General features: G+C 42.5%; 1 long non-coding RNA gene across 1 annotated transcript; it reads left to right on the top strand.

Annotated features, from left to right (window-relative positions):
- Positions 1-580: 580 nt before the first annotated feature.
- LOC310759550 lies at positions 581-5996 on the top strand. The gene is made up of 3 exons (XR_014546403.1): positions 581-751; positions 2854-2965; positions 5913-5996. It is a non-coding gene; the product is annotated as an uncharacterized lncRNA (long non-coding RNA).
- The last annotated feature ends 764 nt before the right edge of the window (positions 5997-6760 follow it).

The following is a 6760-nucleotide window of genomic DNA, read 5'->3' as shown; positions in this document are numbered from 1 at the left end:
ACTCCCAGAATCCCATCTGGTTGCAGTGTGTAGGGGGGAAATATATTGAATTTGTTTCGTTCAGCCTCTGGACAGCTTTCCCCAGAACTCCCAGTTTAAACAGCGTGATTTGCATGTACATACTGAAAAAAAGACTAAATTAAGCACCAGCTTCAATTTCTGATAGTACAGTTCAAGCGAACTGCTGCAAAGTGTATCAAACCAAAGTGCGGCAAATGGCAACGTGGGAAAACTGGGTTTCAAATGGCCAGTGTTGCTTCCCAGAAGAACCATCTGCTCTTTGTCTACTAGCAACTGAAGAATACAGAACAATTGCTTTAATGGACAGCTAGCTTGCAACAATTTTAGCTATTGATTAGCATAGCATTACATTAATTTTAAAGGATAGAAGCATCTGTTCTTATTATTTGTTATTTGGGATTACAGCACTTATCAGCAATTGTATTAGTTCTTCTGCCTGGTTGCTGAGTCAAGTTAAATGATGGTGCACTTCCTGTCTGTGATGTTTATCTCCCGCTCAGTTCAGCAAACTCAGCAGGTCACTTCCTGCTGCTTTGCCTTTCATGTCTGGCACCTTCTTTCAGACAAGTCAATACGTTTAAATTACAAGCATACTCAAATCATGACATTTTTGTATTCTGCATCATTGCTAGGAACTTCTGTTCTGCATTTTAACATGATTCCCCATCCACACTCCTGCTCAAAAGTCGTATATGAAAAATCAGCTAGCAGAAGATGTATCTCTTGGAATGTGAGTATAAATGTTAATTTATATTCTAGATAGTGTCCCTAACTCACTACTAGGAATGGAGGAGAAATTTGGTACAAGTCACAGGAGAACCTACCTAATTTTTCACTTCTTGAAGAAATACTTGGACCCTTGACATTCATACCTCTCCAGATTTTGCAATCCAACCATATAATGTGTACAAAGATGCATATATTAGGGGGAAATGTGCATTAAAATATATAAATGAAATTAACATACAAAAGACATATTACAGGGGAAGTGCCTGGGAAAATGTGTATATTAAACAAGTGCATGCAAAAATGCATATATTTTTAGAAGAAATGCATATGAAATTACGGGTGAACTTAAATGAAACTTTTCCATTAAAAATGCAAATTTGCAAAATGCAAAATGTGGAGAACTGAATTTATTAGAAAAACGAGACAGAAAGAAACTGAAGCTGACCTATTTGTCTATACCCACTTTCTCTCTAACATGGCTGTCCTCAATGCTGCCTACCTAGGTACTATTCTCTGAAGAGTGGATGATTTACATGCCTATGTGACTTTTGAAGAATTTTGGGAAGTGTAGTTTGATGAGGGTGCTGGGAATTTTCTACAAGAGTCCCCTTGTCCTCCATAGAACTACAATTCCCAGATGGATAGGACTGTTCCACCACCAATTTGTGTGTCCCTCGCAAGTACATTTTACCCAGGCGGGTGAGTTACTAAGTGTTTGGCAAACCAGGACAAAATCCAGTTGAAAGGTTCCCCCTTAAACCTTATATTGAAATGGACAAGGAGTTGGGTCCACACTTTCAATATCCTACAGTAGGTTATCCTAAAGTTGTGAGTGCTCAACCATCCTCTGAGTCCTAATAAAATCAGCACTCCCCTTTTGCTTGGCAATGGAAAGCCCTGGGATTTTGAATGTCCTTCACAAGAAGTGCAGTGGTACCTCTGGTTACATACTTAATTCGTTCCGGAGGTCCGTTCTTAACCTGAAACTGTTCTTAACCTGAAGCACCACTTTAGCTAATGGGGCCTCCCGCTGCTGCTGTGCCGCCACTGCTTTATTTCTGTTCTCATCCTGAAGCAAAGTTCTTAACCTGAGGTACTATTTCTGGGTTAGCGGAGTCTGTAACCTGAAGCGTATTTACCACTGTACTTTGGGACGTGGGTGGTGCTGCGGGTTAAACCACAGAGCCTAGGACTTGCCAATCAAAAGGTCGGCGGTTCGAATCCCTGCGACGGGGTGATCTCCCGTTGCTCGGTTCCTGCTCCTGCCAACCTAGCAGTTCGAAAGCACGTCAAAGTGCAAGTAGATAAATAGGTACCACTCTGGCGGGAAGGTAAATGGCGTTTCTGTGCGCTGCTCTGGTTCACCAGAAGCGGCTTAGTCATGCTGGCCACATGACCCGGAAGCTGTACGCCGGCTCCCTCGGCCAATAAAGCAAGATGAGCGCCACAATCCCAGAGTCAGTCACGACTGGACCTAATGGTCAGGGGTCCCTTTACCTTTACCTTTACCACTGTGCTTTAAATTCCAGGAGGAACAAAACAAAAATCTCTTTTTGTGACCTTGAAAACGCCTTTTCAATACCATCCTACTCTTTAGTAGTGCCACGTCAAAACCTGTCTCAAATTTCTGAAATGTTCTCTTCCCCCATGAAAGAGGCCTCTGTTTTCCTGCCTTATTTACAGGGCACATTAGAATTTCTTTAGCATTTGTTGGGTACGGTGTTGAGCTCTCCTTGTTGTTGTGAGGTGGCCAGGGGCTGTGTGAGCCCTTCCCTTTCCTTTCCTTTCCTTTCCTTCCCTTCCCTCTCCTCTTTCCTTTCCTTTCTCCTTTCCTTTCCTTTCCTTTTTCCTTTCCTTTCCTGCCTCTCCAGTGCTTTGCATTCTCCCTGCCTACCCATCCTTCCTGATCGGAAAACGCTCCATGGGAGGAGTGATCATGTCAGAGAGGTCATCTACCAAGTGCCTGATATAAGCACCCTCACTCACTTTTACTCTAAAAAAATATTTCTGCACCAATTTCTGTAAAGGTAAAAGCAGCAGCAGCAGCAGCAGCAACAAACAGCTGTCGAGCAAGGCATCCTCCCTGCTTTCTTATACTTGCAGGAAAACCCAGCTGAGAATGTCGTGGCATTTTCAAGAAGTGCAGGTATGAAGTAAGGCTGTTCCCTGGAGATGAATGAATGTACACTCACACTTTGGCCACCTTGAAAATAAGGTAAGCACACACAAGCACACATGCAAAAGAAAAATAAAAAAACCCTGCAAACCATCCATGAGAATTTCGTGGAAAATCCCTGTTCCCTTTGATGATTTTTAATGCAATTTCTTTTTCATTAATTGATGGAGATGATCAGGGAGAAATGCTGAAGAAACTGTTGATCCAGCATGACTTTTTTTTTGTAAACTGTGTAATACTACAAACAGTGTTTGCACTTGGAAGTCCAGTGAAGTACCCTTTGAGGCCACACACTAGTGTGATTTCAGAAGCTCTGTCTGATTAGCCTTTGGAACTCCTTGCTGGATGCCCATTCTTTGTGCCTTTGGACTCCAGATAGCTCACTGTGGACTCAATGCTTTGAGGGTTCTATTTTTCCTGCACCCCTGTTTCTGATGGACTCTGCATGGAAAATCCTTGATTTGCCATGGAGACTCTTCGTTTTACTGTTTGCAGACAGAACATAAGGAAGGAAAAGTCTATTTCTTTCTCTACCCCACCTCTCTCCCTCTTGTCCGCTTTTCCATTTCTCCTGCAATTCCTCCTCCTTTCCCCTTCTCAGAAGTCAAGCAAATATCTTGCAGCTTCCATGGCTAGCAGCTGTCTCACAACCCATCCTCCTCTCCCATTCCTTCTCTGGGACAGCCTTCACAGTCAACAATTAAACTGCCATTCTCTTCTGTACTTTCTCAATAAAAAGGCCATTTCTGGAAAAGTACTCATCTCATCTCTGTTGCTCCCTTAAGTACCTTACCAGGGCACTCCACTACCTTGACTAAGCAGGTCAAAGTTGCCCATGCTGTGCTTTTGCATTGTTCAACAGACAAGCTGGTTTCTGAGCTAGTTCTACCAGACAGGCAACAGACTGTCCTCCAGCAGAATATCTTCAGGGTCACAGTGGGAAATAGTTCAGGTGAGCCAAATTCCGCAAGCCATCCATGTTCCAGAAGGGCTTACATCCTGAACAGCAAGAAGTAGTTTTCAGATGTGTATGGAGAAGGGTGTCCTGCGCACATCTAGTAGCACCCGGGGGAGACAGAATAATTTAATTCACTTTGTCTTTAGCATATATATCCACACATATCGACCTGGATCTCCAAGTCTATTCTTATTACTGCTTGACCTAAGGCTTTTCCGCACATTACACCAAACACGGGTGCAAGCTGTCTCTACACATGTACACGTATTTGTGTGAATGAGTGTACACTTGATTCAACTATTGTGTCCACAGGTGCAGGAACTGTACCCTCGTTTAATGCTATGTGTGACTCTCTGCACAAGTGTATATCGCAATGAGTTATAACTGGTAGCTCAGATGGTTAGAGCAGGGGCCAGCAAACTTTTTCAGCAGGGGGCCGGTCCACTGTCCCTCAGACCTTGTGGGGGACCGGACTATATTTTTTTTGGGGGGGTGAACAAATTCCTATGCCCCACAAATAACCCAGAGATGCATTTTAAATAAAAACACACATTCTACTCATGTAAAAACACGCTGATTCCCGGACCATCCACGGGCCAGATTTAGAAGATGATTGGGCCAGAGCTGGCCCCCGGGCCTTAGTTTGCCTACCTGTGGGTTAGAGCATGGCGCTGATAACACCAAGGTCCTATCTGCTTATGGGATAGCTGCATATTCCTGCATTGCAGGGGGTGGACCAGGTGATCCTCAGGTCCCCTTCCAACTCTGTGATTCTAGGATTCAATGATGCTCTGTACACAAATTGCACACTCACTGAATGTAATATGCGAAGACTCCTCTAGGATGAGGGCAAAGCCAAGAAAACTAGAGTAGACATCTAAATATTTCCAATCAGATTCTAGTTGACTTTAAAAAAAGTAACAATTGGCTGCCCACAAACAACTCCCACTCCGTATTTTTTAGAATGTGTCAGAAGAACAAAAAAAGCATAGCATTCATTCACGTTCAATGTGGTGTTACATCAGTAAATTAAAGCAGAGCGTGCAATGCTAAGCCAAGACCAGCAGTGAGGAACCTCCAGCACCATGAACTCAAAGTGTCCCACAAGGACATTTCCCCTAAGCCATACCAAACGTATAGGACTGAGGTCCCTGCCGAAAGCATAGTTTGCAGACCCCACCAATCAATTGACCATCAGTACCTGCAACCCCCCTGGGTTTTTGCCTGCAGAATTTGATTTTAAACGCCCACACAATGGAAAATGTTTCACCTGATGTCATGGCGGTATCAGTGACTGACAGGTGAGGTGGGCAGCCCCATGCACCTGTCAAACTGGCTCGCAGGGCCTGGGAGAACGTAGGATCCAGTCCACAGGCTGATCCAGTTCCCCACCCCCAATCAAGACCTAAATTCTCCGTCTCCCTTTCCCAAAAATGTCAGCTGCAGCTTTTCAGAGGACTGAGAAAAGCTGCAACAACTAGCCAGTAATAAAAGCCTTCTACTTGCATCTTATACGGAAGCTTTCAGGAGGAAGGTTCAGCAATCTCATTAAAAGGATGCATTTTATGCTAGCTTTTTTTGCTTGTTTCAGAGGAAAGAAATATAGATCTCCAAGTGCAAGTATTGGTATCACAATAAAGTAACTAATACCAATATAATACATTTATAGCAGATTTTGTATGTTTGTTATATTGCTTGTGTTGGGCTTTACTTTGGCCTCTATAAGAATATATAGTACAAAAAAGATATTTAGCTGCTTTTAAATTGAGATGGCTGGATTTTCCCCAACTGCTGAAATAATCGTGAAAGTATTTGGTTCTCTCAGTGGAATTAGAACAGCCATATTTATGGACTTTTGGGGTGAAGGTTTTGTACAATACCTGGGATAGGACAAAAAATAAATAAATCAGTAAATTACCATATTGACGTATGGAGATATGAATCTCTCCCCAATATTAAGGCTGGGGATTAAAACAGGCAGGGTGGGTGTGTTTAGAAAAAGAATATGAAAAGAATCTTCCCTTCCAGAGATACGTATAAAAACAGAATGACCGAAGACATGCCAAGTTCCCATGTGTGATAACAACAACAACAACCTTATGTACTTTCATCACACTTGCATGTTGTTTAGTAATAAAGGTGTAAAATTATTTTTTTTCCATTTTATTTTACACTGCTCACATCCAGTATGAGCTACAGACAGATATCTAGTCCTGTTAATATGAGACTGTGGGAATTGGTCTAAAATCAACCACTCATAGTGGCGTGAAGGAATCTCAGTCTAGAATTTAGCAGACTGAGATCATGTTTCTTTAGAGCAACCAGAAAGTACTGAGAAGCAGTGACTATTCATTCTAATTTTATGGCATGAACTCTTTAAATTGTTTGTTCAAAGAAAATGAAAAATCTTTCTTTAAAATTCCCAAGACGGCTCTGAGAAGATTAATTATCTCTTCTGTTCCACACAGTAGAGAGTGTCTATGGAAGCCAAATGTTGTACAGAGCATCTAATACGAATGAAGGTAACTAATAGCTAACTGGAGGAGACGGCAGCAAAGTTTTAACACAAACTTCAAGCAATTAGTAGAAAATTAGCAAAGTGAAGTGAATATTTCTTTTAAACCAGCAAGAAAGTCTTTTGAAAGCAGCCTGGTAGAAGCCTGGGCACACTTACATGGGAGTAAGGGCCACTGAACTCAACGGGATTCACTTCTGAATGAATGTAAAGAGTTGGGCTGCATGCTGAAAGCAGTTTACAGCAATACAGTGGTATTTCAGTGTACAAACTTAATCCGTTCCGGAAGTCCGTTCTTAAACCAAAACCGTTCTTAAACCAAGGCTCGCTTGCCCTAATGAGGCCTCCCACTGCCGGTGCC

This window comes from Podarcis filfolensis (assembly GCF_964270895.1).
Source record: "Podarcis filfolensis genome assembly, chromosome: 3".
In the NCBI taxonomy this organism is placed as follows: Eukaryota; Metazoa; Chordata; class Lepidosauria; order Squamata; family Lacertidae; genus Podarcis; species Podarcis filfolensis.
Note: the sequence above shows the minus strand (reverse complement) of the source record. Positions and strands in the feature narration are given on the sequence as shown.